The sequence below is a fragment of the Coenobita brevimanus genome, chromosome 80 (assembly GCF_032717465.1).
Source record: "Coenobita brevimanus isolate Jiangsu-jjx chromosome 80, ASM3271746v2, whole genome shotgun sequence".
Lineage (NCBI taxonomy): Eukaryota > Metazoa > Arthropoda > Malacostraca > Decapoda > Coenobitidae > Coenobita > Coenobita brevimanus.
The window spans coordinates 32,280,867-32,305,448 of NC_137033.1; the positions used below are offsets into that span (position 1 = coordinate 32,280,867).

The 24,582-nt window shown below is 42.1% G+C and overlaps 1 protein-coding gene across 1 annotated transcript in view; it reads right to left on the minus strand.

Annotated features, from left to right (window-relative positions):
• LOC145409320 (uncharacterized) overlaps positions 1-24,582 on the minus strand; it is a 554,443-nt gene that overhangs the window by 429,177 nt on the left and 100,684 nt on the right. The window lies entirely within an intron of this gene.

Consider the following 24,582-nt stretch of genomic DNA (forward strand, 5'->3'; position numbering starts at 1 on the left):
GTCGCGGCAAAACTTCCCGACGGGACCAGTTCCCCGCAGCAGCTGTACCAGCCGAGGGACGGGCCCGTCGTTTCTATCTGAGGGAGTGCCCTGGTCTGCCCACCAGGAGGTCGAGGCTCCTCCGCCCTAGACTACCCGGCCGACGACCCTCCCTCCGCCACGACCTGGACCGGGGCTGTGCCATCTGTGACGACCAGGACCGGGACTCCCCTCTGTGCTTCCTCCTGCTGCTGCTGGAGAGCTGGAGCGAGTTTACGTCGCCCTTTCCACCATGGGCATGGGGGTTGAGGGCAGCGTCGGGGCGGTTTTCCACCTGAGCTCGTCGGCGCCTCCTCCATCGGCGCCGTGTCGTCTACCTGGCTCTCGTCCCGCCCTGCCCTCTTTTGACCATCGTGCTGCCGGCCTCACCATCCACCGTCGAGTCGTTTGGGGGCTTCCATCAGAGCTCGTTGGCGCCTCCTCCATCGGCGCCGCGATGTCTACACTGCTCTCGTCCCGCCCTGCCTCGTCGATCATCAGGCAGCCGATCACACCGCCAACCATCGCACCTTCCCCTGCCTCTGCCGCCTTTCCCTCGTTCGCAAGTTTGCAGTCCCCGCTACGCTTTCATTTGAGAGCTTCTTTCTGCATGTTCCCTGACGGGCTCTTATGTTTGTCCGTGCCTCAATGCGGAGCGAATATTACAACAATAACAACGGGCAAAGCTCACTCCTCTGAAGAAGCCTTTGTGCGAAACTAATCAGGAATAAACTTCTGTCTCAGACTCGTGTTTCTTTACACAACTCAGGTTGTAGCCAACGTTAGTATACAGTAACGTTAGTGTGTAATATTATAAGGTGTACTGCTGTACAGTAGTATGATGTGTCATGTTGTACAGTAGCGTACACTGTCAGGACGAAATCCCCAATGAGAAGTCTAATAGGTCAGGCCCCTAGAACAAAAATCTCTTTTTAAGATACTGTTTCAAGATAGGTTAGGTTAATTTAAGAACAATGTTAGGTTAGATTAGTTGTTTAGGTCATATTAGGTTAATTTCTGTTATGATAGGTTTATTATTTTTGGACTGTGTTATAGTAAGGTTAGCTTTGTTAAACTCAGGTTAGGCTAATTTAAGGTTAGGTTAGTGTTGGGTTAGATCTAAGTTAGTTTAAGAATTTGGCTAGGTTAGCTTTGGTTAGATTAAGATTTGGTTACTTTTAGGTTACACTGGATTATGTTAAATGGGTTATTTAGATTATGTTAGTTTACTTTTGGAGTTGGGTAAGTTAAAGTTAGCCTAATTTGTTAGGTTAGGCTAACTGAGTTTAGGGTAATGTTGAGTAAGCTTATGTTAGTGTAAGTTAGGGGAAGGGGGCAGGGGAAATTTGGACAGTCCAAGGGTGGAATAAGTAGAAAAAGCCAAAACGGTCATAAAAGCTGTTTATGTGTTGGTTACAGATTTGATAGTTTTTGGCTTTTGATTTGTGCTTTTTATGGGTAAGGACAAATTTTGGGTCCTCAAATATTTGTCATGCCACATAAAAGTACAAAATCTTCATAATATTCCCAGAACATACCAAAAACTACCATAAGATCACAAAATTCCATGCCATGAATTTTTAAAATTTATGGCATTACCGGTATTTAAAATAATTCCCAAAGGGGTATTCCATCCCCCCTTGGGAGTTACAGAGGAATCATCCGGTATTTTTTGGCAAAAGTGAGGAATGACCACGAATAGCTTTCGAATCTCTAGCCAAGGTTAAGGTTTGATTAGCTAAATTTAGCTTGATAGGTAAATATCAGGTTGTTCTGATGGCTTAGGTTAGCTTGTTCCATTTAGTTTTTGTTTGTTCAGCTAAATTAGGTTAGGTCATTTAGTTGGGTATGTTATGTTCAATTAAGTTTAGGTTAGGTTAGGTTTGGATAGCTTAGCTTAGGTTGTTCAGTTATCTTAGGTCTGGTTATTTTAAGCTGTTAAGTCAGGATAGGTTACTGCTAAATAAAGGAAATACACATTTAATATCCTAGCTAGGGCTTTTATCCCAAGGCCTTGTGTTCTAGGGGCCCTTGTTCTACCTATACTGTAGTTTACAGTAGCATCCAATGTACAGCAGTGTCAGTTTAGTTATGCACAACACACATTGACGTATTAGTGTTGTACAGCTGTAATGTTAAACATAATTCAGTCTGTACAGTATTTCGAAAGTAATGTACGTTACTGTAAGCTACAGTAATAATAATGTACAGTACTTGCACACAATTGGCAGCAGTAGTTGTGCTGGTAATAATGTAAATAATGTTTTCTGCCCACACTGCACTTCCCAAATTGACAAACATTTCATATATTTCATCCCAGTGTGAGAGGGCCTGTCCCCTGTTTTGTTTTGGGGTACTCGTCTGCTGAGAGTCAGTGTCTCCAAACACGATGATTGACTGAAGCTTCTAAGCAGAGAAACATCCTGCGTTGTGATTGGCCAAAGAGATGATCACCTGAGCAGGGAAAAATTCCCCCTAACAGAGAGTCCTTCCCCGCGCTTAGTCTAACGATCACCGTGCGATGGTGGGAGAAACATTAATACAGTAGAGTCTCTTTTATCCAAAAATCATGGGACTTTCAAAGTTTCGTCTAATCGATTTTTTAGATACGAGATACTGTAATAATATGCAGGATACAAGGGAACGGTATTGTACTCACCCATCACCCATTTCTGGTGACGTCTAGCCCACCACCACCACCAGCAACCCAAAAGCCACTCAGCCATCACCAAAACACTTAATACACTGTAGTAACTACGTATGTAACTGCACTTTTGTAACTGTAATAGAAGTTGTCAACTTCAATAAATCTTCACTCAAATAAACTTAAATAAACCTTCACCAAAACAAATACATAATTCAGTGTAAGCAATTCGAACAAATAAAGTCTTAAACCTAATTGTTTTTTCATATTTTCTGTTTTCTTATTCAGTCATTTCCACATCATCTCCCACATCATCTAAATCTTCCAAGATGGTGGATGCAGGTGAGGGAATGGGTAACTAGCTCTAGTGACTAGCGGAGCAACCATAAACTAACGCTTGTGGCGCGAAACAAGCCTGCTATGTTTGAATTTCCAGATAGATTTCAGACTTTTGCGGTTAATCAAAATGAGAACGTTTTAGAAAAACTTACGGTTAATGTCATATACGGTTAAAAGAATTTCGGATAAATGAGACTCCACTGTACATGGTAAAACGCCGAAGCGTTAGTGCAACCGTCCCCGGCACTAATTGTTACTTCAAAACGCGCTTGATACAGAGTAAAATCTATTATTTTTTTAGACAAATGTGTATGAAAGTGCTAGATCTAGAGCCAAAATCGCCAAACTTGCAACACTGTTCGCCCCATGTGATGCTGTGCAGTGTCTGATTACGTAGGAAGTTATGTGGGACCGTTCTACAAGCGGGGCACATATCACTTGCGATTACACCAAACCCGAATCTTGGCTGTTAACTGAGGTGGGTTGGATAATGTATTCTTTTAAGCTATGGTAGATGAACTTCATTAGTTCGATTTAGGGATACTCCTGTTGGGTTGATATCGGGAGGGGGGCTTATACTCTTCTAATCAAGGTATTCCATTGCCCTGAGCATAAAACGGGTATGCAGCTATTTCTTCATTGTTGGTATTACACTGTCGAAAGGTGCAAAGTTTTTGACGAGGCTTGATGATGTTCATGTGATGACTGCATAATGAGTCTAGTTGTGCTGTTTGGCGTTGCCATACATTGGTCAGGATGTTCTGTGTTAGCTAGCTGCTGGGTAGAACCGTGTGCCTTATGGAAATATTCTCTGATTGGGTGGACTTTAGTATGAAATTGTACATGAACTGTAGGAGCAGTTTTGGTGCAGCCAGCGATGTGTACGGTTTTGTTCTGTATGATTTACAATGTGTTGTAGTGGATGTTAAATAGGATGGGTGCTTACACTAGGGAAACATATGATATCAGTGAATAAACGTATTAATGTTCAGTAGGGAGAGTGTTTCTATTAATTTCCTATGTAAGTGGCCATAATGCAACGAATGTGGGAGTGCACTGGAACCTGATGCCTTGCATGTGGTCCCTGAAAGTGAGCCCATTGTCATGTGTCACTCTAAGAAGAATCTTAGCTGAGGATGTGTGTGGCAAAGATGCACTGTTACAGTAACTGTGATGTTAGACCTGTGTTCATCTTTGCTGCCGGTGATGAGTGTGGTGGTAGACTTCATATTACGTAGCCATCAGCTCATGTGTGAAGTGTATTAAGGTAATTTTGTCGCAGCCTGTGTCTGCAGTGTGATGCGCGGACGTTATGGTAATGTCTGTTGCGTATGAGGCAATATTACTGGCAGCTGAAATGTGAGAATATTATGCATGTAAATACTGAAAAGTGTAGTTCAAAGACGGGAGTCCTGTGAAAGTCATTTTGGAAGTTCTGTGGTCGTAATAATTTGCTTAGAAGGTAACATGTGTTTTTCTATCGGATAAGTAGTTAGCAAACCAGCCTCTGGTGTTCTCCATGTTTGTGTTATAGATTTTATATATGAGTCAATTAGTAGACACCATCAAAAGTCTTTTTAAAAGCCTGTTGTTATAACGACTATTGTTCAGATTTTTCAGAATTTACGTCCTCAGATGCGTGTTGTGTAAAGTTGTTTAGTAGCGTGTTTATGGAATGTAGTGCTGCAAAACCATGTGATTTGGGAGCAAAAAGGACATGAGATGTGATTTTTTTTTTTTTTTTTTTTTTTTTTTAAATCAGATGTTCCATCAGTCTGGATGACGTACTGAGTACTACTTTGGGCCTGCTCGAAGAAGGGTGTGTTGTGTCCATGTATCGTTTAAATACAGTGATTATTGTTCCATGTTTCTAGATGTTGCGTATGCTATAGCGTGCGTATGAATAATTGCTGAGGTTTGTGAGCGCCTGGATGTTGTGCGATCTGCGCTTCAGGTGTAGATGGCTGATGCCATCCGTCGCTGTGCCTGTAGAATTCTTTGTTTTCTTCATAAAGTTATGTATTTGTTTTGGTGTGAAAGGTGTTAAGGTGTGATCGACTGGATGAGAATGCCTATGCATAGAATTTTTTCTGACTTCGTGGACGTTGTTGTAAGGTGGTGTATGTTTGCGTAGTGGTCCCTGAGTATTTCTTTGTTTGAAGGGATATTTTGGGTGTTGGAAGAGATGGTGGTGAGAGTTTTGGAGGTACTTGTCTGTGATTTAGTGATGTTCCTAAGTGTCTTGTTGTGCCGAGCGGGATCCGTGGAGTGGCTGACTGTTGTTACAAAGGATTTCTAGTTTTCTGTTTTCATTGTGTTAAACTCCATGTCAGTGTTGTGCTTTAATTGCTGGAGCCATGTCATGTGGCCTTGTGTGTGTGTGTGTGTGTGTGTGTGTGTGTGTGTGTGTGTGTGTGTGTGTGTGTGTGTGTGTGTGTGTGTGTGTGTGTGTGTGTGTGTAGGAGAAGAGTGTTGTGTTTGAGTGAACCTCTTTGTTTTATTAAGGCCAGCAGCCTGTGGTGTGTAGTTAAGGTTGTAATGTTCTCTGTTGCCTCTTGAAACTTACTGAAGTGTTTGTTTGCATTAAATATGATGTAAAATATCATGATGTGCCTGCCGATTCTGGTGATAAGCATATTTATTTAGTATTGTGGTGCTCATTCTCTGCGATGAATATAATCGTTTATTCCTTTGTAATTTATGCAAATTGTATGTAGATGCTCTGGTTTCGAGTGTTTCCTTGTAGTAATGATAAGAAGGGGGTGATCTAAAGGGAGCTAGGGTTCCGTCCGCCACGTGGTGATGTGTGGAATAGGTGAGTGAACAGATGTTTCCCCGAAGATGTTGCAGAGCATGTGGAATAGTAGGGATAGATCCTGAGAGAGGGAGAGAGAGAGAGAGAGAGAGAGTCTAATGTAATCGAGTCTTTTCAAGCTGACGAGGTTAGAGACTAAGATAATCCTTTCACTTACAGAGATCCTCCTTAACCTTACGAATATCTTTTGTTGGAAGCAAGAATACGTAAAATAAAGACGCTACAGTGCTGAATACGTTTACCTGTGCACACCATCCAGTCCTTTATTATCTTGTCAGAAGGGTAGGGGCAGAGGCTGGGAAACTTAGTCAAGAAATTTTAGGCGAAAGTAAGATGCGTGACAAGAGGTGCTGCTTTCGTATCAGTACTAGCTATACAAGTACCTTCTACCTCCGGTGTATATATATATATATATATATATATATATATATATATATATATATATATATATATATATATATATATATATATATATATATATATATATATATATATATATATATATATATATATATATATATAAGGCTTCCCAATTTTTCCAAGATATTAATTACCGGTATCTTTATATCTTGTACGGCTGACTATTGGAATGTCTGAAGGATTGAAGAAAACTTTCTGCATTGATTCTCTTCTCGTGTACTTGTGATATTTAGGTACGATTAATGGCACTTGTGTTAAAACCAAACCCCACACTTTGGAACCGTAAGATAGTGTGGTCTGTGTACCTGTATGACTCTCCCCACCTACCTGGTTTGTCCCTGCCTTTCTCTCTAGCTGGCTGTCTATTGGCGTCTTTCTGTCTACATTTACCTATATACATTTCTATCTGTCTATCTGTTAACCTATCCACTCATCTATCTGTCAGTTTATCTGACTATCTGTCTATCTGTCTGCCCGTCTGTTTATTAGTCTATCTGTCTACTTATCCATCTGTCCACCTATCTGTCTACCTATTTGTCTATATATTTAACTATCAATCTCTACCTTTCCGCTTTCTGTTCCTCACCCTCCCTCCCTCCCTCCCTCTCTCTCTCTCTCTCTCTCTCTCTCTCTCTCTCTCTCTCTCTCTCTCTCTCTCTCTCAAATCGCTGTATCCTGAGTGTCATTAAATAGGAGTATCTGACTTGAACGCCTTAACCTAGTCATCGGACTGGAAATGTTAAGCTCTTAAATACGATGAAGCATTTGTTCTTCTCTACTGCCGACGATTTTTTTACTCAAAGTCCTCTCGTAGTGAAGTGGTTAGGCACGGTGTCCAGAGAGAGAGAGAGAGAAAGTAAATCAAACTGCAATAAGAGGATGGTGGATTCAAATCAAAACACAGGACAGATAATAAAGAAACTGGTAGATATAAAACAGCAAGTTAGTTTGCATTAGAGATAGCTCAGTGAGTCGATGTATATAGACTTGAATGCGCAGTAATTATTGCATCAACACTTATTGACTGGTAGTTTTCCATACGTGGAGAATGTGAGAGTAGGATGGTAATTCGTTGTATGAATCATTATTATGAGACATTAGGCAAATAGTCCTAAAGATGGATGGATGTATTGACTGACGGTTGTTGTCAGGTGATTAGAGCAGTCGCTGGGGAACAGAACAGTGTGATTATCCGAATACTGATAAAACAGACTTCATTGATCTTCCACAACGTCCACCATGCGTAACAAGAACACCCACGGCAACATCGCCATACCAGACCTGAATGAAACAACCCTAACTTGTAGTCAGTATTCAGGGTTAAGTATTCGTGCCTAGGGAGGGATAAATGAAGGTGTTTGCCCCATCTTCTTAGCACGGAAGTACTGCTTAGTTTTAGGCAATGTTGTAATAAAAATTGGTCACATAAAAGTAAGAGAAACGTACATCAGTACACACACACACACACACACACACACACACACACACACACACACATATATATATATATATATATATATATATATATATATATATATATATATATATATATATATATATATATGGAGCCTCTGTGGTACAGTGGTAAAGTGTGCGTTTCGCACGCTGGTGAGTGCGGGTTCGCCTCCCGCCAGAGTCGTAAAAACTTTGGGAAGCGTTCACCAAGCCACTTGCTACTTTGGCGGACACAAGGCGTGCTGTGGTTGAACCAGTGTCGCATACTAGTATGCTTGCACCCAGTCGGCTTAAGGCGGGCCGATTACACTTGGTTCACAGACTACACACACATCCAAACCCACTACAACACGACAATCACACTCACAAGCACTTCTCACCCTACATACAGTCTCTACCAGACAGCCTAAGCCACTAGGTAGAGATACATTGGCTGTATCGTCCCTGCTTCACTAAGGATACGCCGGTCCTGCAGTGTACCTCAACGGCTGCTGCTGCTGCTGCTATATATATATATATATATATATATGTGTGTGTGTGTGTGTGTGTGTGTGTACACCGTTTATACAGATAGATAGATAGATATATGAGGTCTGTCCAGAAAGTATCCGACCTTCTGCTCTAAAATATTAATAGCTAACCTCTTGAGCTAGGACACTCACCCCCCTCAAAGCAGGCCCCTTCTGACTTGACACAGTAAACCAGCGCTCTTTCCACTGCCTGATACATTTGTCAAGGTCAGTTTTCGGTATCCCCTGCAGGTATTTCGTCTCACTTGATTGATTGATCTTGACTTTTGTCATTTTATTTGGTCTAACAAGTTACAAGTTGCCAATACAATAATTTTGTATGTAGACCAGGCTCTTTGATGAACAAGCTCATTTTATGAGCCCTAATATTACAATATATAATTATACGGAGGGTAATTATAAATTAGCAAATAGCTAATGACATCATCATTAACGAAACATAGTAAAATATAAGTTTTTAAAAATGGATTAAAACTACAATATATGCTAATATATATAATCAAAGAATAATCATGATTATTCTGTGTAGCTATATTTTAGGAAGGTTATTTTATTTTACAGTACTATACACCATGCATAAAATAATGAACAGGAGGGAAATAATGTTCTTGCAGGCTAAGACAAGGACCTCTTGAAGCTGTATCTTTAACATGTTTGCATATGAGTTAGTATAATATGCTCTTAAATTTCTTTTAAAGCTAATTACTGTTGGTTTCCTTTTAATATTTTCTGGGATGGAGTTGTATATTGCATCACCTTGGTATCTGACACTATTCTGGGACGGAGACGAGACCATAAATGGCAAGCACAGGCTCTGATTGTTTCTAATTTGGTACCCGTTATTTTCACTGGTTGTGAAGATAATATCACTGTCATATAACTCAAAGTTTTGTATACACACGTGTCACGCACTGCACTGTGGATATCTGGCAATTTGATAATTTTGTACTTATGAAATGTATTGTTTGTATGGTCTCTGCTGCTTAATCCCTCGATGGTGCGTATTATTATTATTTCATTTTTTTACTATACTCACGATAAGTTTTAGCTATAACTTTTTTGGCAGACTGCGATGGATTGCTGGTTTTAAAAACTGAAAATATTGGGAAGTGATATGATATTCTACAGTGAACTATCTCATTTAGAGAGTGGTCAGATAGGTCATTAATTTTTTCCGTATGTGGTCATCAAAGATGTGGTCGTTGCTGTTACTCTAGCTGGTTGAGTGATGGTACAACAATAAAAGTTACTGTTGACAAGAGTTATAACATCAGAAACTTGTTTAGATTAAACAGATTGCACTAAGTGTAAGTTACAGTCTTTCATCAGGTAATTAATGGTATTGCTTCTTTGTGGAGAAAAAATTACATCATTTACAGTTATGAGAAAGTCATCAGCTGAGGTGTGAGGCCTTCTATAGTTGATGACCACTTCTATGTTACGTTGAGGTTTTGCTGTCTCTACGAATAAGGTTTCAGCATGCGTGGTTTGTACTGTGAGATCTTTCTGCAATATGGTGTTGTGTGATGAGTGGACATACAGACACCACCACTGCTAGGTGAAGTGTTACTGTAAAAGCAGTGGTGTGTAACATGGGTGAGAATACAGGTGTTGTACATTATTTGTCAGTTTAATCTCACAGAAACCCATAACATTAAATTTCTTCTTTAAAAATTCTCCACATTTCTCATAAAAATGTTCCAATTCAAATGGTAAACTACTGATGTTGTGACATATGATTTTGAAATCATTACTGCAATACTTTTTTTTTTTAGAGTCTCTGGCAAAGTTTCTTGGTAAAAGTAGCTGCAAAATGTGTTGGCCATTTTCAGCTGACTTTGTATAAAATTTTCTTGGTCGCTGCTTACTGTATAACTGTCTGATACTGCAAACTGTCTACAACATTTAGTTTTTTTTAATTCAATAGATATTTCAATACGAGATGGGGATAATAGTTCAGAGAAATCGATGTCATCTAGGTGTCCGAATGGGAGTGTTACATTAGTAGTCATTCTCAATGAACTGCACAATTTCACGTATTAATTCACTTCGTCATAAGTTACCTCACCGCGAAGCTTGAAAGTTGCATAGGGATCCTCAGGCGTGGAATGTCCCTCACTTCCTCGGCAATTTTGTTTGTGGTGTGAGGAGTAGGGCGGGGTGACGGGTGTTGGCAGGAATAGTTCCCTGTCTATATGCTGGGATCCCGTTTTTTTCAGAGGTGGAAAAATGTGCATGGATGCAGGGTTGGATGCAGGTGCACTGGGGGCAGATAGAGAGCAGGCAGGTGAGGTGTGTACAGGCGTGGTAAGGGCAAGTAAGATGCGGGCAGGTGAGGTGTGGTCAGGTGAAGTGGTGTTGGTAATGGTGGCGGAGGAGCATGGTGGGTGTGGGTAATGCTGTGACATATTTGCCACATCTCTGCTCTCATACTGGCGTACGTTACCACAAGTCGCCCACCTGCGTGCATACCTCACCACCAGTGTTCGGGAGTTGAAGGATGCATGTTTGCCCGCAAGTCTTGCTGCCCCGTAGTCTTCCATCTGCCTGAGCAGAGCTGCCATAGACCCTGAGCATAAGTCCTCACTGAGAAAATTTTTTGTCCTCATTAGCTTCCTCTTCGCTTGGAATACAACATCTCAAACTAGGAAGGAGAACTTGTCCACAATATCCCCTGGTTGAGTTTGTTGTGAGGAAAATATGCCAGTTCAATGGATTCTCTCAAAGGAAGGGTTTATATTGAGCCTTTCGTGCTTTTTTTTTTTTTTTTTTTTTTTTTAGTTTATGTTGGCACTTCTCCCAGTTCTCATTTGCTTCCTCTGGAACACCACAGATTTGTAAATTGTTTTGTCTGCTTTGATCGCAGAGGTAGTCCTGACGTTCCCACATTCGTTTTAGCTGTGTCCGGAGGCTGGAATTTTCCTGGACAACACATTGCATCTCTGCTCTCAGGTGCTTGTTTCTGTCTTCGCATTCAACTTATTTGGCTTTCATTTCTTCAATGATTCCTTGAGCAGATTCGAGACTGGTGATAGGGTCATTGATTCTCTTATCATTTTTGTGGGTTATTTCTTTCAGTTTACGGTTGGTAATCTGTTCCAAGGAACTGGAAGCCATAATGGTTGATCAGAGAGCCGATAGATGGAGGTGGATGCAACACTGTTGTGCATGTGCAAGTTTGAAAAATTTTTTAAGGGAGGGTTGTTTTTCATCATCTTCTGCTAAAACTATGCTCTTGAAAGTCAAATTAATCACAGTGCTTGATACTTGCTGACCTTATGGAACTGCTGTACCAACTCTGGTGGCTGCTGTTGTTGCCGGGAAAATGAAGATTCAGGTGGAGCACCTCTAGTCTCTTCTGAGGCATTTGTCATGATCTCTTCTCTCGTCTCAAATCGGGGACCCTTCAACTGATTTCTGAGCTTGGGGAATAACCAAGAGTCGCACAGACCAGGCCTGGTGAGTAGGTAGCCTGCCGGACCGGTTGGATTTGTGCTTCGCCAAAAATTCCTGAGCTAATTGAGAAGAATGGGCAGGGACGTTGTCATGGAACAGTTTCCAACTTGTCCCTTTCCAAAGGTCTGGTCTCTTCCATCGAACTGCGTCACGAGGACAGCAGATAACGTAAAGGCAATACTGTTTGTTGAAAGTCTGACCATCTGATGCGTATTCTTGATATACAACACCACGGTAGTCAAAAAATAAAACTGTTGCCATGCGAGTGCATTTCACCTTGCCGTGGACCTGTCATCCTTTTTTTTTTTTTTTTTTTTTGCCCGAGGCGACCCTGTATGCTCCCACTGGGACGACTGTGCTTAGGCTTCTGGGTCATACCCGTGCACTGAAGTCTCGTCTCCAGTGACAACAGTCTTCAAGAAGTCTGGATCGCGACTTCCACACTCCAACATGTCTTGAGCAATGTTCATCCAAGAAAAGAGATCATGACGAATGTGATGCAGCACCTACAGGAGATACCGAACACAGCCTTTAAAAAATGTTTCAGGCAATGGAAAGAGCGCTGGACTACGTGTGGCTGGTAAGAAGGGGCCTGCTTTGAAGGGAATTAGTGTTCTTGCACAACAGGATAGCTATTTATTCATTATAGAGCCTAAGGTTGCGTACTTTTTGAACAGACCTCATATATATATATATATATATATATATATATATATATATATATATATATATATATATATATATATATATATATGGGTGGTAGGCTAGCCATCCACTCACTCGGTGTAGTGTTGTTCTCAGGTGCCTCCCTTTTCCTCTCTTCCTTCCTTACTTTCTCTTCTGTCTTTCTTTCCTTTATTCTTTCCTCTTCCTTTTGTCTATGGGTGGCTCTGCAATAAGTGACGAACTAAAAGGCTTCCTGTAGACGAAGAAACCATTTACTAGCCTGGGTGGTAACCATATAACCTAATTATTGCGCCTGGTGGTTTAATGGGTAATTAAAGTCCTTCAATCGGATTGAGCCGGTGCAGGTTAAATCCAAGGGATGGTTGGGGTTTACTGCTCGCGTAATGCCACTCAGGGATGAGAGAGGCTGGTCAGTCTTATTTTAAATGTCAGGACCAACTTGCCTAACCCCGGGCTAATATGCTCCTCATGAGGCAACACTGGATTTGATGATGAATGAATGATGTATATTTATTCTGTATATTAGAGAGAGAGAGAGAGAGAGGAAGGAAAGAAGAGAGGAAAATGAGACATGAAAGGAGAGGGGAGAGGGATTGACCGAAAGAAGAGGAATACACAGGAGTGGTAAGGAGAGAGAGAGAGAAAAAAAAAAGAGACAAAGATAGTGATTCATAGGCAGAGATAGACAAACAGGCGGATACACAGTACACACTCAATGAACCATTCTCTCTCTTACACCACACAATACAACTCCACATTACCAAAGAAAACTTCCACTACCATAACCACTGCCATCACAAATGCAACTAGTACCACAACTACCACCATCACCGCGATTCTCTCTCTCTCTCTCTCTCTCTCTCTCTCTCTCTCTCTCTCTCTCTCACACACACACACACACAACACCGTCACACTAAGTGACCACACCACCAGACACACTAGGCGTGTAGCAGAAACATGATATAAACACTCCTGCAACCTGTGGAGTAGACTGTAGCACCAGTCGAGCAGGGCAGTACTCCCGAGGTGGATGGAAAGCTGATGACAGGGAGTGCTGGAGCTCCCGTTTCATCAGCCCTCAGGACTAGTTCCTGACCATCCCCCTTTGCTGAACTTTTTCAGTGTCTCAGTTACACAGAGAGTAGGCCAGCATGCTCTCCAGTGCAAATTTCTCTATCTACACCAAACTACATGCACAGTACACACTACACTTCCCTTTCCAAAATGTAAAAATTATGGCGTCTCTTCATCAAGCCTCGGAGTCCCCAGGGGGGGGACCATAAATGCCCCCACCATCCGCCCCTCTCCCGGTGACGACTCGCGGTGCCTGGAACCACTGTCTGACTCACTTCTTCATTTCTGCAACATTCGCGGCCTTTCCACTAACTTTCGCTCTGTTGAGCACCACCTCTCCTCCTCTAAACCTCACCTTCTTTTTCTAACTAAGACTCAGCTGTCTGAGGCAACTGACAGCAGACCCTTTTCTGTATCCTCCTACTTTCTCTATACTCATTTCAAAGCCAAAGTTGGCTGTTGCGTATATATCCGCAACGACTTATCTTGCTCTCATGTTCCTAAACTCGATTCTTCTGAATTCTCTACACTCTGACTTCGGCTTTCCTGTCATTCTCTGACTAAATATATCTGTGCTGTTTACTTATCCCCTAATTCTACTGACTTTCAAAAGTTCTTCGACTATCTTACTTCTACAATGGAACACATCCATTTCTTCTTTCTCAGAAATCTCCATTCTAGGAGATTTCAATGTTCACCACCACCTTTGGCTCTCCTCTCCTTTTACTGATCCATCTGGTGAACAAGCCTACATCTTTTCTATCCTTAATGACCTAGAGCAGCTGGTACAGCACCCTACCCGTATCCCTGACTGCCTTGGAGAGAGCTCCAACATACTTGACCTCTTCCTCACAACTAATTCTTCTGCTTACTCTGTTAATCTTATCTCTCCGTTGGGCTCCTCCGATCACAACCTTATCACCTTAACCTGTCCTATCACTCCGGTACGGCCTGTGGACCCTCCAGGGAAACGTCGTCTGTGGCATTTTGGAGCTGCGGACTGGGAGGCCCTCAGGCGGTACTTCTTTGATTTTCCCTGGAATGATTATTGCTTCCATGGCCGTGAGCCATCTGAATGTGCCTTGCGCATTACAGAGGTTATTCTCTTGGGTATGGAAGCATACATTCCTTTCTCATTTCCTTTGACTAATGCAAGAAAGCCTTGGTTTAATCACGTTTGTTCTAATGCTGTCCGCAACAAGGAGAAGGCCTACAAAAGGTACCAGAGCCAACCCACCCCTGAATCACATCATCTTTACGTCTCTGCCCGGAATCGTGCTAAGTCTGTTCTTCGCTCTGCTAAAAATAATTTCATCCGTACTAAATGCTCTCAACTCTCCAACTCGAATTCTTCCTGCTCCTTCTGGCACCTTGCCAAAAACCTTTCTAACAATTTTACCTCATCATCCTTCCCTCCTCTTTTCTACTCTGATGGTTCTATAGCTATTTCTTCTATTGATAAAGCAGAACTCTTCGCACAGTCTTTCTCCTCCACTTCCACCTTAGACGATTCCGGTGCTGTTCCTCCATCACTTCCCCCCTCTAACTTCCTCATGGCTGACATTAAAATTTCTTCAGCTGATGTATTTTCTGCCATCACTGGCCTCAGTACTAACAAGGCTTATGGGCCTGATGGGGTCCCTCCTGTTGTTCTCAAGAACTGTGCTTCTGTGCTTACACCCTGCCTAGGCAAACTCTTTTGCCTTTGTCTGTCAACTTGTACCTTTCCTTCTTGCTGGAAGTTTGCTCTCATTCAGCCAGTCCCAGAAAAGGGTGACCACACCCAACCCTCCAACTATCGTCCAATTGCTTTAACGTCCTCTATTTCAAAAGTTTTCGAGTCAATTCTCAATAGAAAAATTTTAAGGCATCTTTCCTATCACAACCTTCTTTCCGATCGTCAGTACGGGTTCCGTCAGGGACGCTCCACTGGCGATCTTCTCACCTACCTTTCAGACTCCTGGTCATCCTCCTTTCGGGACTTTGGCGAAAGCTTTGCCATCGCACTTGACATCTCAAAGGCTTTCGATCGAGTCTGTCATAAATCTTTAATTTCCAAACTGCCCTCCTATGGTTTCTATCCTTCTATCTGTGCCTTCATCGCTAGCTTCCTTTCTGGTCGTTCTATAGCCACTGTTGTAGACGGCCATCGTTCTTCTCCTAGATCTATCAACAGTGGTGTTCCTCAGGGCTCTGTCCTATCACCAACTCTTTTCCTTTTATTCATCAATGATCTTCTAAGCTGTACATCTAACCCTATCCACTCATACGCTGATGACTCCACCCTTCACCTTTCCATTCGGTTCCCGCAACGCCCATCTCAACAGTTACTTCAACAAACAAGGGATGAGGCTATGGCACACCTAATGTCTGACTTGGCTCGTATCTCTGACTGGGGTAAAAATAATATGGTTGTTTTTAATGCATCTAAGACTCAGTTCTTACACCTATCAACCCGACAAAATCTTCCACAGGTATACCCACTAATGTTTAATAATATTCAGCTTAATCCTGCATCATCCTTGAACATGCTTGGGGTCTCATTTACTCGGGACTTATCTTGGAAAGATCATATTACATCTCTTGTAAAATCTGCTTCCAAGAGATTGGGTGTGCTAAGCCGACTCCGCTCTTTCATTACGCCTGCACAATTGTTGACTCTATACAGGGGTTTTATCCACCCCTGTGTGGAGTACAACTCTCATGTGTGGGGAGGCTCCCCACATACAGCTCTTCTCAATAGGGTGGAGTCAAAGGCTTTTCGTCTCATTAACTCTCCTCCTCTTACTGACCCCCTTCAACCCCTGTCTCTTCGCCGCACTGTTGCATCTTTATCTCTTTTCTATCGCTACTTTAATGGTCACTGCTCCTCTGAACTGTTTGCTTGCATTCCTCCACCTCTACGACGGGCACGTAGCACCCGTCTGGCAGCAAAACTCTCAACCTTTTTCTGTCCAACTCTCGAATGCAAGAGTCAACCGTTACTCCCAGTCTTTCATTTATGCAACAGGTCAACTCTGGAACTGTCTCCCTCTGTCTGTATTTCCTGCTGCCTATGGTCTCCAGTCTTTCAAACCCAGTGTGTCAAGGCATTTCCAAATTATCGGATCTTGAATTTGGCTCTCTATTGTATTTTGTTTTTCTCTTGGAGAGAACTGTTACCGCGGGCTCATGGCATTTGGTTCCTTCTTCCTCGCATAAAAAAAAAAAAACAGAGAGAGAGAGAGAGAGAGAGAGATGGCTGTGGGTCTCAGTGTTAACGACGAGTGAAAATTATAGATATTTGTGGGCATGATCTCTCTCTCTCTCTCTCTCTCTCTCTCTCTCTCTCTCTCTCTCTCTCTCTCTCTCTCTATATATATATATATATATATATATATATATATATATATATATATATATATATATATATATATATATATATATATATATATATATATATATACCTGTATATATATATATATATATATATACCTGTATATATATATATACCTGTATATATATATATATATATATATATATATATATATATATATATATATATATATATATATATATACATATATATATATTATATATCCCATTGGATCCCAGAGTTCCTGGGCGAGGCATTGCACTGGGAGGGTACTAAGCGTACCGCCCTCCGCCTACCAGCTCATAGTCGCGAAGCTCATAGGTCCCTACCCGGGGGTCCCCTACTTTATTAACCTTTGAAAACTCCCAGTTCCGTCCCATATTCAGGACACCGGGCTCCAGTGGGATATATATAGATAGATAGATAGATAGATAGATAAATATTGATATAGATATATCTAATATACGTATGTGTGTACGTATGTCTGGATGTATGTGCATACATGCACATTATGAAACTGATATTTCTGGAGAGGCAAGCTAACCACATGCTGAATACAGTGATTGAGGAGTACCAAAAGCAGACTGGTTAACATCTCTCATGTTCTGAGACGATCAAGGAATGTATGAGTTTTACACACACACACACACACACACACACACACACACACACACACACACACACACACACAAATACTGTACAGGATAATACAAGTATATAATATATACAGTATATATATATAGATATATATATATATATATATATATATATATATATATATATATATATATATATATATATATATATATATATATGTCCGTGTATCTATCTATCTATCTACCTATCTATCTATCTATCTATATATATCTACCTACTTATCTATCTATCTATCTATCTATCTATATATATATATATATATATATATATATATATATATATATATATATATATATATATATATACCCCCTATGGCTGGGGGGATACAATCTGGCCGTCCTATGGGTTAGTACCATTACTCTGCGGCCAGGTTGTGATAGGAAGAATTCTGCCACCGTATTCCCTGAGTGTCGTAAAAGGCGACTAAATGGGACGGGGTGAGGGGACTAAGGGCCTCCTCCTCTGTATTTTTAGCTCCTACAATGAAGCAGGGCATAGGAAGGGAAGGGGAACTTAGCTATCCCCGTACATTGAAGATTGGGTCAATGATATTGCGTGGATGTAGAACGATTGAGGCTAAATGGGAAGAGATTTGGAGAGGGTTTTTGAGAAGAAAGTTGGATGTGTTTGTTTTGAGCGAAACAAATATAAAAGGTAAAGGTGAAACTAAGATTGGAGGTGTGACTTGAAGGACGTCAGGTGTTGGTAGAGGAAGAGCGAGAGAAGGTGTGGCCTTGTTAGTGAGCCCGGAAGTGCAGTAGTGTGTGGCTGAATGGCAGCAGGGTTCATCGAGACTGGTGTGGGTGAGAGCGAAATTTGGACGTGAGTTGTGGGTATTCGTGGGTGCATATGGGCCTGGTAATGAAAGCGATGAAGGAGAGAAGGAGTCTTTCTGAAATGATGTTGATGAGTGTCTGCAGAGCTTTTGCAGCAAATGTGAATGTGGTAATGATGAGAGATTTGAATGCTAGAGTGGGAAATGTTGCAGTTTCAGGTGTTGTGGTAGTAGTAGTTGCTCCCTAGGCAGTCTGGCCGAACAGCCCCGAGTCCTAAGGAAGGCCACAGCCAAAACCGGGCTTTCCCACAGAGCTCTCAAGGGGTGTATGTTGTGCTGTTGGCACAGGTGATTGTGTGCAATGCAGTCGTCCATAATGTGCTTAATAGTACGGGGTGCTGTGTTACGTCCTGGACAGGCATCAGCGACTGATTCATCCAACCTCTTCATATAACTCAAGAGGGCTGGATGATGCCCACATCTCAGCCTGGCCAGGTGGACCCTGTCCTCACAAGGGAGGTAGGATTCAGAAGGGTGGTTATCAGGATGACGTGCATGCAGCTGTGTGTTGTCTTTGAGTGACTGAATGGAGCGGCGAGTTATCTGAGTGTGGATATGCTTCTGGAAGCTGGTTTGAGGTGTGTGAGGGAGGAGAGATGACAGTATTTGTGTATGATATCGTGTCTTGGATGTTTTTTTTATGTTCCTTGGTGTGCGTGGATGTGCTGCCATGTACTGTAGTGGATGGTGTGGATTTGTGGAGGATGCAGCATGAATTTGTATGCCTCTCATGTCTAGATGATCCTTGACTTTGAGGACTTTGGTTTGTTGGTGAAGGTGGTCTGTAGGTGTAGTAGCTGTGCAGCCTGTGATTATTTTTAGGTCCATGTTCTATATGGTCTGTGGTGCGTTGTAGTGTGTTTTAATAAGGTTTGAGGCCCAAGCAGGGCTTGCATAATTCATCACTGAACGTATATATTGTTTGTATACTGTGGTGGTGGTTTCTTTGTCGTGTTCGAATGTTGTATGGGCAAGTGACCTTAAAGCGTTGAGTCTTGGTGTTAATTTATTTTTAATGTTTGTGATGTGTTGTTTAAATGACATTGATGTATTGTATGGTACACCAAGGATTTGTGTGTGTGTGTGTGTGTGTGTGTGTGTGTGTGTGTGTGTGTGTGTGTGTGTGTGTGTGTGTGTGTGTGTGTGTGTGTGTGTGTGTGTGTGTGTGTGTGTGTGCGTGCGTGCGTGCGTGCGTGCGTGCGTGCGTGTGTGTGTGTGTGTGTGTGTGTGTGTGTGTGTGTGTGTGTGTGTGTGTGTGTGTTAGGGGAGTGTTGTTTACGGTGAGGTGTGGAATATGACTATGTTCTGCTGTCCAGTTTGTGAGAAAAGCCACTGTAGATTTGGCTGGGGATATATTGAGTCTGTTTGTGGTGAAACATTCGTGTAGTGCATTGAGGTAAGGTTGGAGGATGTGTACAGCTGTGTTTGCACTTTGGTGTGTACATGTAAGTGTTATGTCATCTGCATAGGAAGCTATCTGTATCTGTGATGTGTGGGATGTGGGTGGGTCATGTATGCATAGGTTAAAGAGTGTAGGGGACAAAACAGATCCTTGAGGGTTGCCATTTGTGAAGTTTCTGATGTTTGATGACTGACTAACAAATGTTACATGTGCACATCTGGCTGCTAAGTAGTTTGCCAGCCATCTTTTTGTGTTATTGTGATAATGTATTGAATACTTTGTTTGTGAGGTTATGGTGGGGGATGGCATCAAAAGCTTTGCTAGTGTCTAGTGTGACTAGGAGTGTTGTGTGGCGGCCTAGCTGAACTGATGCCATCAAAACCTCTTTGTGTAACGTCTGTAAGAAGAGTGTTTGTGGAGTGTAGAGGCCTAAAACCATGTTGTGATAGGGCTAGGTGGATGTGAGGTGCTACTCATTGTATTATAAATCGTTCAGGAACTTTGGAGGGGGTGCAGAGGAGTGTGATGGGGCAGTGTGAGGAAGGCAATGTGAGGTCTGTGTTGGGTTTGGGGATAATGATGATAGTACCATGCTTCCAGGTGCTGGGTACTATGTTGTGTGAGTAGCTGTAGTTTGATATGTTGGTGAGTGCTTGTATGCCTTGTGGTCCAAGATGTTTAAGGTGTATGTTGCTTATGTTGTCTGGGCCACAGGCCGATGAGTGCTGAAGGTTGTTAATGATGTGTATTGTCTGGTTTTAAGTGAGAGGTGTAAAGTCTGGGTCTGTGGAGAACGGTCTCTTGCGTCGAATGACACATCGGTCATCGCAATGGGGGTTCAGATGACTGACGTTTGAAAAGTGATTGATGAGAATGTTTGCTTGTTGTATGATTGAGGGTATGGTGTCTGATGTTGCGACGGGAGCGTGTAATTGTGTAGCGTTGATGTCGGAGAGTGTGATGTTGTTTTGTGTTTTGTAGTTTGCTGGTGTTTGTTTTGTTGTCGAGTGTTTGGAGATAGTTATTCCAATTTAGTGTTTGCTGCTCTGATATTTTGATGTTTATTTCAGTGTTTATTGCTTGTATTTGTTGTATGGTGTCTTGTGTATGGGGTACTGAGAAGTGTTGCAATGGGTCGCTTTGACTGGTGAGGCCTTGAATTTCTGGTGTGAAGTTGGGATTGTGTCTCTGTTGCCTCTAGGGATGTGTCTTTTGTCTGTTTTTTGAATAACTGTATTGAAAGTGTGCACAGCAGTTAGATGTTCGTGATGAGTGTACTGTTTAATGTTTCAAAGTGTTGTTCCGTTTCGGTTGTGAAGGCCTCCCAGTTGGCTCTCTTGTAATTAGTGAATGTGTGCCTGTGGCCAGCTGGGGTGATTTTGGTTTTGATAGTGATGAGTTTTGGTAGTGATGATGATTTGGAGGTGGTCAGAGCCATGGGTTTTGACCATTCTCCAGGATGTTGTGGGGGCGAGGTTTGTGGAGCAAAAGGTGATACCGGTATCTGGGGATGATGGGAGGAAGAGGGCTTGGTGTGGGATATGGGTATGTTGATGGAGGTTGCTGAGGATGAAAAGATTATCTGTTTGAGATTGTAGTACCAGCCCTCTGTCTGTGTCATTGTTGTTGACATGCCAGGCTGACGCCTTGGCATTGAAATTACCACCCAGAATGATGTTCCGTATTTTAGTGATGTGATGTATTTGAGAATAATTGTGTGGTACTGTGGGGGATGACTTGGGGGGAATGTATATATTGGAGATTGTTACGTGTGATTTGTTGCCAATGCATATTTTACTTGATTTTATTTCTGCTGTGGTGTCATGTGTGGGGAGAAGTGATTTGTGTGTGCACTGGTATCTGAAAAGTTGATGGATTTGTTTATCAGGGTGATGAGTCCACCACCACCATCATCGGCCTGGGCTTGTCCGTTGGTGGTGAAATTATGAAATGTTGGTGTTTTTTGTGTTCTGCAAAATTTTGTTTCTTGTAAGATGGCAATGTGTATTTTTTGTTGTTTGATGAATTGTACGAGTTCTTGTTTTTTGGTGTTTATGCCACCGATGTATATTTGAAGACTATTAATGTTGTGTGTATGATGACCGTTGGGTGCCGCAGCACGGGAGGAAGGTGGGGGTGTGGGTGGAGGAGAAGGGGTAGGAGAATGTTGTGAGAGAAATATGGGTTGGGGTGAACTAGACTGGGTTGGAGTGGGATGGGTTGGAAGATTGGATGGTGTGCGAATGTTAGGTGGAGGTCTGAGTCTGGTGAATGTTGATGGTAGAAAGTGGAATCTGAAGCAGCTGCTGTTTGCGGATGATACTGCGCTGGTGGCTGATTCAGAGGAGAGATTGAGACAGTTGGTAGAGGAGTTTGGAAGGGTGTGTGAAAGGAGGAAATTGAAAGTAAATGAGAATAAGAGTAATGTAATGAAGTGTATGTGGTTGGTAGATGGTAGGAGGATGAATATTGTTTTGAATGGTGAGTTGCTTGAGAAGGTAGAGTGTTTTAAATATTTAGGGTCACGTGTTGCTGTGGATGGAAGAATAGATGCAGAAGTGAAGTTTAGAATGAATGAAGTAGGAAAGGTGCTGGGGGGGGGGTGAAGAAAGTGTTTAGATGTCGTTTGTTTAGAATGGATGTAAAGAGAAGGCTGTATGAGGGTGTTGTGGTACTGACTGCATTATATGGGGCTGAAACATGGAATATGGGTGTAGCAGAGAGAAAAAGTTTGAATGTAATGGAGATGAGTGTCTGAGGAGTATGTGTGGAGTGATGCGAATGGATCGAGTGAGAAATGATGAAGTGCAATGGGGAACTGGAGTTGAGCGGGAGATGGCTGTTCAAGTTAAGCAGAGGGTATTGCGATGGTTTGGGCATACGGAGAGAATGGATAACGAGCGATGGGTGAAAAAGATAACAGGAGCTGATGTGAGAGGTGTCAGGCTGAGAGGAAGACCACGAATAGGATGGATGGAGAGTGTGAAGAGAGCGTTGGATGTGAGAGGGATGTCTGTTGAGCAAGGAAGAGTGGCTTTACGTGATAGAAATGATTGGAGAGAAATTGTGAATGAATTAATGATGACACAGCCCTGAGCAGATATTCTCCCGCATTTGGTCTGATCAGCTGATCAGGTCAGGTGCGGGTAAGGGGATGGGTCCATAATGATGTGGCAGGGTTAAACCAGCGCTGCTGTCGGACCTTGCTATGGATATTACTGATTGCACTGCACAGTTGACCCTCGTGTGGTGTGGTGTGGTGAGGATCAGTCCCTTCTCCTCTTGGGGATAAGATACGAATAGATGTGTTTGAGTGGATGAGTAAATTGGGAGTGTGTTGTCTTGTCTCGGCTATCTCCCTTTCCTTGCGGAAAGCAGTCTAGGTATATAGATAGATGTTGCTGTGGATGGAAGACTAGATGTAGAGGTGAAGTTTAGAACGAATGAACTAGGAAAGGCGCTGGGGGGAATGAAAAGTGTTTGGATGTCATCTGCTTAGAATGAATATAAAGAGAACACTGTATGAGGGAGTAGTGGTACTGACTGTGTTTTATGGGGCTGAAACATGAAATTTGGGAGTAGCAGAGAGGAAGAGATTGAATATAATGGAGATGAGGTGTCTGAGGAGTATATGTGGAGTGAAGCTTATTGATCAAGTAAGAAATGATGAAGTGGAAAAGAGAATTGTAGTTATGCAAGAGATGGCTGATCAAGATGATAAGAGTGTTGTGGTGGTTTAACCTGTCCCGTACCGACTAATTTATTACAAAACCCACCCCCAAAACCCGACAAATTTTCGACTTGTTTTTTTGGGGGAGGGGGGGGACTCAAACCTCCTCTTTGTGAGAAACAATGGAAAATCACCAAGAAAGTGCTCACTCGAGGTTAAAAATGGTCTAGACAGGTGACCCTCTGAACACCTGATAGTGTGTTTTCTGTTGCCACGGTGATATTGTCGTGTTTTCTACGGTAGGATAACAATTGGAAACAACTCAAAATACGTAGATATTTATTAATTTGGTACAAGTTTCCATGTAGTAAATGAATATCTTGGTTTTCACAAAAAAATATAGGCCATATAAGCATGTTTCATTCACGAACACATGAAAATTGCCGAATTCTTGCACAGTTGGCTCACTATGACAGTTGTTTTAACTTACATTCTGTTTTCCAACTTACATTATACTTTTCAACTGACATTATTCCAGTTTCCACCTTTAATAACTTATCACATATTTACAGACCTTACTATTATAGTAAGGATCATATTGCATATTTATAGGCCTTACTATTATAGTGAGCCTAGTATTATCTCAAGCACAAACAGTATCAGTAATGTATTAAAATGTACTAAGGTGTGGTAAAGGAAGGTGTCCCGTGTATACATACCTAAACTCACATGTGAAATTTGAAAAATGTGCAAACGACGGACCTTGCAATGGCAAAACGTACATTGTACGTTGTGGGGACCGAGCGTGAAAAAAAGTTGCAACGGGTATCGTACGTCGTGGGAACGGGGCGGGTTAAGTATATGGAGAGAACAGATGAAGAGCTATTCATGAAAAGATAACTGGTTCTGAGAGGTGTAAGGCTGAAAGGAAGACCATGAATAGGATGGATGGACAGTGTGAAGAGAATGTTAGATGCGAGAGGTATATCTGCAGAGCAAAAAAGAGTGGCTGCACGTGATAGAGATGATTGGAGACAAATTTTGAATGCTTGAATGGCGATGTGGCCCTAACGGAATGTTCTCCTGCAACTGGTCTGACCAGCTGATCAAGTCAGGTGCAGGGAAGTGGATGGGTCCATTATGATGTAGCATGGGTAAACCAGCTCTGTTGTCTGGCCCTGCTCCGGATGTTGTTGGATTGCACTGTGCAGTTGACCCTCGTGCA